Source organism: Anas platyrhynchos, chromosome Z (assembly GCF_047663525.1).
Source record: "Anas platyrhynchos isolate ZD024472 breed Pekin duck chromosome Z, IASCAAS_PekinDuck_T2T, whole genome shotgun sequence".
In the NCBI taxonomy this organism is placed as follows: Eukaryota; Metazoa; Chordata; class Aves; order Anseriformes; family Anatidae; genus Anas; species Anas platyrhynchos.
This window is the reverse complement of record NC_092621.1, coordinates 11,488,045-11,500,570: the sequence shown is the minus strand read 5'-3', so window position 1 is coordinate 11,500,570 and position 12,526 is coordinate 11,488,045. Positions and strand designations below refer to the sequence as shown.

The 12,526-nt window shown below is 39.5% G+C and overlaps 1 long non-coding RNA gene across 1 annotated transcript in view; it reads right to left on the bottom strand.

Moving 5' to 3' along the window:
- LOC113840273 (uncharacterized) overlaps positions 1-8,931 on the bottom strand; it is a 69,839-nt gene extending 60,908 nt beyond the window's left edge. The window contains exon 1 of the long non-coding RNA XR_003493048.3: positions 8,212-8,931. This is a non-coding gene — a long non-coding RNA (uncharacterized lncRNA). The remainder of the gene's footprint in view (positions 1-8,211) is intronic.
- Positions 8,932-12,526: the final 3,595 nt, after the last annotated feature.

Below are 12,526 nucleotides of genomic sequence, written 5' to 3'. Positions count from 1 at the left end.
AATATTAAAAGCTGAAAGAAAATATTTTAGAATTTTATTTCAATACGCTAAGAAAAGATACACAGGGCCAAATTAATCTCTGTTGCCATCACACTGACCACAATAGAATTGCATTTGGAAAGTTCTGCATCAGCACTGCCAACAGTATATCTACATCTTACAAAATTAAAAGCTAATGCAATGAGCCAAATTGCTGCTAATGCAATGAGCCAAATTGCTGCTGCTGTCTGCATGCCTGCAGATTCATTGGCTTTCACAGCCAAAGGAAAACTTTGCCTCAGTTCTGTCACTGCACAGGTCCAACCCACCAGTTCTTACAGACTAGGACCTCACCTCTGTGCTTTGTTAACAAGATATGAAGTCAAGATCTGTACAGTCCTGATTCTGTTATAAAACTGCCCTTCTGGGTGTTCCAGTATTGTATATACATCAAGCAGTGGTAAAGGGGACACTGTTTCAGAGCTTGGCCTTGCAAGACCAGCACTGCCTGCTGTCCATTCCCCCACACTTCCCCAGCATCCAGAAAGATGGATGTGAGTATATTCCCCCCACCTTTTTTTTTTTTTTTTTTAATTCCCCCCTCATGTACATGCCTTTGTCACACACTTTCAAACCTGTCTCCACCACTCCTGAGGTAGTAGGCTCCAGATGTGCTTTCCTTTTTCTGTCTCAAACCTCTCCCCAGCTCATTTCACTGGTTTTACCTAGTGCCACCTAGTTCTTGTGTTGTATGACACACAGAACAGAAATCCTCCCTTTCAGTTATCCACCACTTTCCAGATTTTCTAAATCATAACCATAGAGCTCCTCAGCCATCTCCCCACAGACTGAGGAGTCCCAGGTTTTGCTGAGGTCTCACACAAGCACAGCAATTCCATGGATCTGTCTAGCAGTGCCTTTCCTTTGAAGAAGTAATTTTTTAATTTTTTTTTCCTGTGGCAAAAAGAAATAGGCAAAAAATGTAATTCATTATTGTTAATGACTATTCAAGGATGAAAATAAGACAGCAGATAGGCATAAGGCTTGAAAGGTGAATATTTTAAGATCTCATTACTTCTTTGCAATACTGTTTTCTAACAGCATATAAAAATCATCACACTGAATTATGGACTTGCACTAACTATACCAATATTGACAGAGGTTTTATGCTCTCAGGCAGACAGTTGCAAGTATTGTAGCTAAAGAGGAGGTCTGACCAGCTTCCATAGAAAGTATGGAAAAGCTGTGTTAACAAGCAGCCACTGGAAACATCCAGCTCTGTTCAGATCCATTGAGATTAGTCTGCCCACCTGAAACTGAGCTATGCTCTCAAAATGATATTCCCATATCCCAAATTCTAGACTTGCCCTGCCCTGGGAGCACTCAAATTGTAATAAAGATCTCTCAGTTTTCATCCTGTCCCATTAGGCCTTTGCAATGAGGCATAACGAGGCATTCAGAAAAGCCAGGCTCTGCTAGGTAAAGCAATCACAATAAGGCAATTTATAAAAGTCCTTACTGAAATTGCTTGGTTAAAAATTTTCAAACATTCAAATATACAGTAGAGGGGTTGCAAAGCAATCGAGTCAACAGCATTTCTAGAAGATAAATATCTTGTCAGGATGCATGGTGAGCAATAAAAGTCTAGTTTAGCTTAATGACAAACCTTAACAATATTCTCCACATCACCCAGCTTTTAAAATATAAAATATTATTCTGTAAAACAAATGAGAAACCAGCTAATACTATTTTCCCTTGCAGATTCCCTGCAAAGCCAAGTGTCTGAACCAATTGCACTCACATTTCAAAAAACATCAGCCTCCCAGTCTGAGCACTCATCTGCCAAATTTTAGCCTGAAAGGTATTTGGGAGTGGGGGACACAAGACCAAATGTTAAATTCCACTAGGGCTTTTAATGGAAGCACTGACAGCACAACATCATAAATGCAATCCTATCTTCCTGGATGCTCTCTCCCCCCCAGCCGCTGGTTTGCTTCTGATTTGAAACCAGGAACTGCTGAGATGTGCCATTTCCAGCTATTTCTTGTGTTACTTATACTTGGTGTAAACTATTTCTTGGGTTACTTATACTTGGTGTAAACTCATCCTGAGGACTCAGGGCCCCCTTCCTGCAAACTGATGCATGTGGCCCTGCACAAACTCCCATTATCTACAACAGGGCTTTGCGTGGGTGTAAAAGATTGCCTGAACAGATCAGTTTGCAAAATCAAAGCCTAAGAGACTGTGCTTAAGTGCATTTTCATCTCTGTCTCCTCTCCTCCCTGCAGCTGGGCCTTAGTTATCTCTCCCCCTAAGACACACTTCCTCTTCACTTCAATCAATCAAGGCTCACATCCCAAATTTCACTGCACTGAACTCCAGACTTTCAAGCTCCCCATCTTTATACTCAACAGGCAACGTTTCACCATTTTTTTTTTCCTCTTTTCCTAGTTAGCAGCTACATCTTTAGCCCTGCTAAAAGCTCCATTTGCTCCCCACCAGATCAGCTCAGGCTCAGCTCCTCATGACCTTCACTCATGAATGAAGCTGAACTACAGCTGATATTTTCATGGACTAGAACACAGACATATTTGATTCCCCAGGTGAGTGTTCAGCTCTTTGGGGGACATTTTTTCATAGTTAAATTCTGTTCTAGAATAAACTTCCTATGGATTTGTTTTTAAACTTTTTTTTTTTAAATAAAGCTTGTTCGAACTAAGCTCTGTAAAACATATTTCAAAAGAAAACTATTGTGATGCAACCAGCAAAACTGTCCTTTTAAGCTTGGCATAACAGTCTTCACTTTGTAGATTTTATTTCATGGCCAAGCTTGGAAAAAAAAAAAAAAAAAAAAAACTGCTTCCATTAAACTGAGAATCCTCAGTTCTCCATGGTGTCTGAGCCTGGTTTCTACTCCATTTGTTGCTCTGATGATGTTCTATGATGCTCTGATTCTTACCAGGCTGGTCTGCTTTTACAATTCACAAAGCTACTATTGGATACTATAGAGGGTCTGTCTGGTCCCAGATCTGAGATCTACTTCTCAGAGACCACAGTTCAGAGATGGGATGATATTGGAAGGAATCTCTGGAGATCACTTGGTTAAATCCCCCTTCTCAAAGGGGGGCAACTACAGCAGGTGACCAAGGGTCATGTTTTTGAGTATCTCCAAGGTTGGAGACCCCACCAGCTCCCTGGAGAACCTGTTGCAGTGTTGATGACCATTAGAGGAAAAAAAAAAGTCTTGTTCTGTCCTTATTACTCCTCACCCCACGAGGGATTTATATACATTGATAGCCCCACCCCAAACCTTCCCTGCTCCATGCTGAACAGACACCCACATCACAGCCTATCCTCAGGACAGATACTCCAGTGTCTTCATCATCTTTGGACCCCTTTGCTGGACATACTCCAGTATGTCCATGCCCATATGCCTACCTTTCTCTTGTTTTGGGGAGCCCAGCTGGTTTGGGTCAGAAGGGACCTTAAATACCATCTAGGTCCAGGCCCCTGCCATGGGCAGGGACACCTCCCACCAGCCCAGGCTGCCCCCAGCCTGGCCTTGAGCACTGCCAGGGATGGGGCAGCCACAGCTTCTCTGGGCAGCCTATGCCAGGGCCTCACCACCCTCTGAGTGAAGAATTTCTTCCTTATATCTCATCTAAATCTACTCTCTTCTAGTATAAAGCCATTCCCCCTTGTCCTATCACCCCACAAGGAGTCCCTCCCCAGCTGTCACGTAGCCCCCTTTAGGCACTGGTAAGGTCTCCCTAGAGCCTTCTCTTCTCCAGGCTGAACAAACCCAACCCTCATCCTGTCTGTAGGAGAGGTGTTCCAGCCCCCTTGATCATCGGATCAGTTCCCCTCCTGTTCTCACTGAGACCTTGAAAACAAAGGCCTGCTACAGGTCCTGCTCTACTCTGTTATTTGCCAGTGCATTTACTGGACTGGTGCACACAGGAAACATTCATCATTTCCCAGTTAATCCTAGGTCTTTCTTCAATCCAGAGAAACTACACTGGCATAATAAATTACCAAATTCAGAATTCCAGAGGGGAAAGTTGAACACATTTATACATTGCTTTCCATAGATACATTCACTATTACTTGTATTGCTGGACCTGCAGCTTTTTTTTTTCCCCCCACAGACATCTGTTTTTCCTTCAGGATAAAGTTTAATCTTGTCTTCTTTTTTTTTTTTTATGGGGCTTTTTCAGATTGTCAGTTTTAGAGAGTACTCTTTTTGCACTTCCTTATGTTTAGAAAACTGGAAAGACACAGTATTGTTTGATGAAGGGAGAGTTTGCATTCAGCGTGACTTTTCTCCCCAAATTCTGTCCAAGCTGGAAAGCATAAAAACTATAATCTTGCACTTTCAAATGTGAGGATAGCACGCTTGAGTTTTACATATTTCATTCCCACAAGACAGCCACCTTTTTTCACCTTAAAATCTCTGCTGACCAGTAAAAGTAATAGCCCAGATATCCTCAGCAATAACTAAAGCTGAAATTCTCAACTACAGAGAACACCCAGCTTGCTGAAATGTATTAAGTGCATCTTTGACATAATCCCAATTAGCTTAACGGGTAGTTAGAGTTTGCTCTTAGATTTCTCTCTCATAGTAAATAACTCGAGCTATTTACTTGAGCACATTTATTAAAGAAATGTGCTTTCCTGTTTCTATTATAGGGAAAAGTCACCTCGCATCCCCATAGCATTTTATAAGCAGCATGTTTCCTGAAGCTTTACATAGGTACACATGGCAAGAGGTACACTGATTTAACTTGTGTTTTTCCAACAAATCCAGACAAAACAGTTTCAATTTTCAATATGCACAATCCTTTCACCTTTCAAAAAAATGCTGAAAGGCTTCTACCTGCAAATCCACAGGGCTAAGAACCATAGGCATCTTGTTTCATGTATTCAGATTTATTTCACCACATCTTCCCACCTCCTACATTATAAAATTAAAAATATATACATACTACAATTGAACACAATTAGCAAATTGATTTTTTGTTTTCCCACTGTTTAGTTGGTCAAAGTTGAACAAATTGTCAGAGAATGGTTAAGGCTGGAAGGGATCTGTGGAGGTCATCTGGTCTAATGCTCAGCTCAAGCAGGGGATTCATGTATATTATAATATACACTTCAACAGTGTAATTTATCTCCCTCTCTTTTCCCCTCCCAAAACAACAAGAAATTTTATGGAAAATTTTGCATTTATTTTTTCTAATTATTTCTGGGCTGAGACCAAGTTTCCAAGTGGAAGCAAATTTCTATGTCCAAGTTATAACCTCTGAAAAATAGCTTATAATGAGAATGCTGACACAATCTTAAGTGGAGTGACATGAACGGCGCCAATATAATGTAGTCAAAACATGTGGGAAATAAAGTATTTTGTTCCAGAAGGATATGAAATTCCCAACTCAAAATAAAGTATATGTCTGGTATTTACTGGATTCTACCAAACACAGCAATTTTGCAAAACATATAAGGACTTTGGGGAGTATAGGATTCAATCACAATTCAAAACGTCTTAGATACACTTGAGACACAGGGATCCACAAGCCACAGGGGGTAACTTCTTTCCTTCCTCCAGAAAACCAAAGGAGATGCACCCTGAGTGAATACTGCTAATTGTTAAAATAAGAGTTCAGCAAAAGATCTGCCTAGAAGAGGCATTGAAAAGCCCACATAAAATACAGAATACTATAAACCAGTTAAAATGAACTGTGTAGTAACTGCAGCACAGAAACTGTAACAATACACCAACAATGAAGAGTTTATATGTCCTTTGCAAGTCAGCAGAAGTAGTTTCAACACTGACATGAAGTAGACCCTTAGATTAGAAATGATCATGTTATTCTTTACTAGTTGTAAAGCTCTTCTTTACCAGAGGGCCCTTGCCCTAACGGATTTACAGTTGTAGGCCCTCTGCCATTTGTTCCAGCCAATTCTTAAGTCCTCTCAAACTCCTAATGTCAAATGGATAAAGAGATCTGCCAACACAAACCCAATGACTGTGATGAAGAAAGTGTATGAGCCAGTAAGAAATACAGAAAGAGTTAATTGCACTTGCAAAAATTACTTACTATGGGAAAAACAGAGAAAGAAAATGTTTAAGGATGATTTGAAGAGGTAGGTTGGTGAAATAAGGGAAACAAGAAAACTGGCACAGAGTAGAGAGCAGCAGATGACTTGCAGAGCTCTACCCCAGCATAAGGCAGAAATGAAAAGGAATAGACATGAAAAGTAAAAAGAGAAAAAGGGGGTAGAAGTTAAGGCTTGTGTAGGACAGGTTGATATTGTGCTGCCTGGGCAAAGACAGCAAACAGAAGTGAGGAAAAACCTAATGACTCATATCTGCCAAAAAGAGTCACCCCTTTGCCTTCCTTCCCTCCTGCCCTGGCTGTACTGTCTCATTCTTGATGCTGGCTTGGGCATTTGTCTGATCAGAGGAGTCACCTCCCCAAAATAAAACTCCTCATTTGTTCCAGCTGTGTTATTTGTTCTGCCAAATTAGCCACACGAACAGCAATGGAGAGATGAAGGGGATTACCCTTTCTGCATCAGGGAGCCCTTAAAAAGTTTGAGCCAACACTACCCCATAAGATGCAGCCCTAATTTGCACACAAACGATTTTCAGCTTTGCTGAGGACCCTGTGGTGCAAAAGCACTTCTGCTGGCAGGCAGCTGCAGGCAGGGGCTGCAGTCTCCCCCACCTCTCTGATGGATCCACACCTGAATACAAACACAACTGAACTTCAAATATCTTATTATTAAATATCACTTTTTCTTAGCTATTTTAGCAGGTAATGTTGTCTTTCTCCTAACTAAAGTGTGAGAAATGAGGAAAACTCACCCTGGCATGCTGCTAGCAACATGGGTTTCAGTGAACATTTCACAGATGTAACTGCCAGTAGTCTCTCCATACTAGTTACTAAGTCTTGTGCCCAGCCCATTGTTTCAGTAGAATGAACCCACAAAAACAGCTATTAATTACTGACTCTGAGCCTAAACATACAATGCAACTCCTACTACTCTGTCAAAAATCAACTTCACATCAGCACGTTTTGAACAGGAATGGACGAGTGGTCCCTCAGCTGGTAATTCTTAAATAATGCTGACATCTAGTGGCTGGCTCCGCTCATACCTTTCTTTGTAGCCCAAAGCTATTGCTGTCTGCATCTACCTGAATTTCTTACCATCTAGTGGTTAAGAGGCTTTAGCTGGCATTGTCACATCCCACCTAGTCATGCGCTGTTCAATGAAAATGCATCCTAGTTCTACAGATACGAGTGTTTGTTTTTTTTTTTTATGGCAAGGAAAGGAGAAAAGTGCTTTTCTTCACATTTTGTGAATGGAAATTACTACAGGATAAGGAAATTAGGAAGCCAGACAACTAAAAGCTGATGGGGTCAATACTGCAGCCGAATGGGGCTGGAGTAACCACTCTTTCCCAGGAACATCAGCTGCTTGAAAATTGTCAGATCAGATGATCTGGAGTGAGGCACATCAGATACTTACCCTACCCCAAATACTCTTCAGTGTCAGCTAATGGGCTGCTGGCTGGCTCCACACTAGAGCACTGCCACCTCTGAGCAGGGAGGAAACTTTGCAGGTTGAAGGGTCCTATGTTACTCATATAACAACTCCTGAAAGAAGCTGGGACATTGAGATATCAAGACAGCTTCTCTTCATGGAGAAGAGAAGGATGAAACCCAGCCAGGACAACAAAGATTAGTGCCTTGTTCAGCCTTGTCTGAACATTTAACCTAAAAGCTACAAAGCAAGTAGCTCTACACAAGCATGACCCTGTTTTTTTGTTTGTTTGTTTTGTTTTTTGTTTTCCTCAGAACTAAGAAAGTTGTGCAAAAACATTTGAGCGGAGCTCATTTTGGCCCAGAACTGTAGCTCTTCTCACTTTAACTGCCAGAATATAGGAAAAATCTAAATAGATGCACTTCCAAACAAACAGCACTGCCCATACACTACTCCCACACTACATTTGCCTCCTGATACATGAAAAAGCAAGAACAGACCCCTTGCTTGTGCAGGGCATTTACATTTTCTAGTGTAAGCTAATCACGAGACTGAAAAGCCATGCATATATTTATATGCTGAACTGTGGGATAGTTTTGTCAGAGATAAACAAGTCAATCTGAAATTCCCTGAGTGTTGGTTATTAAAGCATTTGTTGATAGAGCATAAGTTGATCCTTCATCTTACCTGGTGCAGAAGTAAAATACTCCAGAGATGAGCGAGTCAGTCTTCCTCACGATGGAAATAAAGTTTTGCTATTTTCAAGGAACGACAGGCACATCCTTCCTAGAAAGATGTTATTATTCTGCAGACACACTTCATACAGCTGTTTGTATTTTACTTTTTTTTTTTTTTAACCCTATCAAGAAGAATCCAAAACCGTTGCTGAACTTTACAACAGTACCTTGCCTCGTTTCAGAGCAGACTTTGGTGGAAGGCTATTCTTCATTTTCCAGGTGTCAGAGTACTGCAGATAACAGGTACAAAAGCAGACAAGGAAGATCTCATAGGCACTACTGCTGCTGCTACCAATATCCCAGACGGTGTGCTCACCCACACTGTGAGAAGCTGACAGGGGTGAAAGATACTTTAGGGAGAATTACAAAAGGTAGGACCATAGTAAGATTGCTGATCATTCAGGAAAAAATGTTTGCAGTAAAGAGAAATTTCATGTCACAAAAAACAGCATACTCCAATACCAGAAGAACAAGTATGAACAGACCACATCTTGTGTTTTATAGCATTAACAGCTCAGTGGTGTCTGAAATAATGAAATGCCAAGGCAACAGAGGCACAATGTGGTCAGTGTGATCTGTACTGCTTTTCATCTAAGTGCTCTGGCAGAGCTCCGATAGGCTGAAACAAAATTCTCAGCAACTGTAAACACATGTTATTCTAAATATCTTGCACAATGAGCATTGTCTTGTTTGAACATATTGCTCAAAGTAGTCATACCAAGACAAAAATGTATCTGCAGAATATTGGGCAATTAGGACATTGAATGAAACTGACACAGGAACATTTTTCCTGAAGGCTGAAGACAACTGTTTTCTAATATCCCCAACCCCATCATTAACACAGTAAGAGGGAGTTATTTAAGACAGTGTTTTTAACTTCAGCTTATTACATTGAAAACAATGACTCAAATCCTAGTCCCAAAGTCAAAGCATTGATCAAAGGTTAATGTGTCAAGTAGTGAAGCACTCCCACAAACGTTTCATTTCCAAATGCTCCAACTTCCTCTGTGCAATTGGCAACCAGCAGTACAAGTACAAGCAAAACTACATTTCCCATTACAACCTAATACTCTCTGAGCTAGCTTCAAACCTTATTCTTTTCACAACAGCCCTCTATAAAACATGGGAGAGTTTGACCTTTAAAGTCTAAGCAAAGTACAGAAAGTACCTAGGTTTAGAAATACTTTCAGAACGAAGGGCTCCAACCCAGCAATACAGGACTAGGACTATCGTGGGCTGCACACATGGAAAATTTTAAGTCTTCTTCAAAAATACTTGCAGTGACCTTTTTACTCTGCATCTCCCCCAGAAGTCTTGTCTCTGAAATAAAATACTGGCAAAGATTAACCAAGAGATACTTGAACTTTATATAACAGTTTTTTAATTCAAAGCTTGTACACTTGGAAAGGTAGTGATTTGATTTTTTTTATTTCACTTCATTACACGTTTCCATATATGTTGCCATATATGTTGCATAAAAAGATCCATATTAGAGAAAAAAGCACTGTTCAGCATCAGAACAGTATTAGCTTACCTTGCACCCTAGCACCCACCCTAAACACTGTACAGATGATGCCTGCAGAAGTACATCAGCAATCTGTCTCTACCAGAAATGTAACCAGATACAAAACAGAACTGGAAACTTATCCAAACTACATATAGATTGTGGAATTATAATCTTGCTATATGTGCCTAGTCTTAATTCTTTTGAAGACAAATCCACACAAAATAGAATGGTTAATTATAAAAAAGCTAAATAATAATACAAATGTGTCTTTAATAGAATAAATACACCAAAAACTAAAAAAAAAAAAAAAAGTCAGTTGTGCCCTTCATTAACATAGGGGACTGCTAATACCAAAGCTTTTAGCAACGGCTGATTTAGTTTAGGTCACTGTAGCCTTAAGTGAGACTGTCCAAGGACTTCCATATGAGGAAGTAACAGATCTCTTCCTTCTGCCAAGGATAAAACCTCCATCTGTAGAAGGCTCTAAGATCTCCTAAAAATGCATTGAAATTTACCTACTGAGTAACATGAGAGCTTCCGAGTCTCAAAAATACAAAAAAAAATTCAAAAAATCATATAATGGTGTAGGTTTATAGTTCTAAACAGTGTTCATCTAGACAGATTTCTCAAAAAATTATTACAGCTTTTACAAAAATGTTGTATAACAAAAGGACGTGCCTGATGAACTTGTGTTTCAATAGCAGCAATTCCAAATTTCAGATTTAAAAAAAAAAAAAAAAAAGCACAAAACACTGAGGTATAGATTTTACGTTGCAATTGAGAAAAATGTTATTTCTGGAAGAAGACCTGAAGAAGTTGATAAGAATCTCAATTTTTAGCTGCACAACTCCCTCTCCTCACCTTTCCACAAGGCTTATCAAGCTCGCGGCATTGTAGTCCCAAAATACACTTCTATCTCTTTTCAACAGGTGCCAAGACCACAGAGCAAACAACCTCCACCAAGGTAACAATCTACATATCTAACAAAATCTATGAAGAAATGCATCCAACTCTGAATTTAACAAGCTAGTTTTCAAAAGCTATAAGCACAGCATGTGTTAAAAAAAAAAGTTGCAAAAACCTGTAGTGATCCCGGGAGGAGGGGGGCGGGGGTGCTTAAATCATGTTTCCAGCAAAATAGTAACAAAATCTATAGCAGGAGTAGGGAGAAGAGCTAGATAATTTACAAAAACTATTTCCCAAACCAAAAATGTTTGTCCCTAAACACTTTAGCAGGTAAGCCACAAACATTATCCACAGGTTAGTGAAACCTTTTATGATAGATAAAAGGCACATTACTGTGGAGCAGTAACATAACAAATGTGTCAAAATGAGAAAAAGATACACACTCTCACCCACTGCAATCTCAGAGAGCAATAGTGTCAGGAAGAACAGTTCTACTACTTAGACTATAAAACATATGCTGACAAATCTCTAAAAAAAATAAAAACAAAAAATGGCAAAAACATGGATGAAAAGAAAAAGGGTACACATAGGAACAAGCAGGCAAAGTAACAAAGAAATCCTTGAACAATGTTAATTTGTCTGCTTGTCCCTACATAGGAAAAGGAGGGTAGTCTTTACACTGTAAGTGCTACGTTTTTTTTTCCACACAACTTCAGGAACTTTTCAGTTTTTTTCCATTAAGCATTTGCAGTTACAAATGCCCTTGTTTACAAGGAGACAATATCCGGGTGATATCTATTTTTACCACAAGAACTCTCTCACTGTAGCATTTTTCAAGTTGTTAATAATCACTTGAAGGAAAAAGCATTTGTACAGGACTTTCACTGTACATGATCATCCAAGATAGAACAAAGAAAATTATTTCCTTCAGGATATATGCATGTGAGTTGACCAGTTAGCAAGATTAAAATATACTTAAAATAGTTGCATTATCACAACACTAAAAAACAAAATTGACCTATGATTATTAATTGGCCTGTGTCAGCAATGGCAGCAATTAGTATTCAATGTAGTTTACCTCTCCCTGACATGTTACATATTTTAGTGAACAGAACTTGTCTTTTCATTTGTGAGAAGAAACTGGCTTTGCTCTCAACAGCCCCAAGAATTATTCTGATACATTAACCTATCAGTGAAAGCAGAAAACATTAAAGTTCTTAATATGTGAAATAGTTATTCTTTCCATAGCTACTCTCTATGGAACACAATTAACAGTGTTGTGTAAAATCTTACCATTTCTTCACTTCAGCAGGTTTCACCTCATTAACTTCTGCCAAAGTGAATGGACACCTAACAGTAGTCTATTAAGCATGGTGGCCAAAGAAGCATAAAATGTTTTTCTTGTTTACCCTTAAGGTATCTAGGTATACTATACCTACAGATTTCTAAGAATGTTCTGGTTGTTCCACTAGCTCTTGCAGTTTCACAGCAAGATGTATTCATCTGTAGCATTTTGAGAGCCTACCTCCTCACCAAGGACAAAAATACTTTTAAAATTTGACTATTCATCTCAACCTCATTTCCTTCCTCATTCTTCACCACATCAATGATGAGCGCATGGATTCATTCAAAGCTGAAAGGAAGTACAATGAAGACTAAATTAAGCAGTAAGTGTCGTACCAAGGGAACAGTTCTATCACCAAGTTCTCAGCCTTAAATTATCACCAAAACTAATGGTATGTCGCTTCTGCTCACAAAAGAGCATTAGTTTTTCGGGGAATCTTAAATATCACTGAGCTAAGTGCCACTTATTTCAGTTCTTTCGCAGGTATCTTCACACTCTTACATTTGT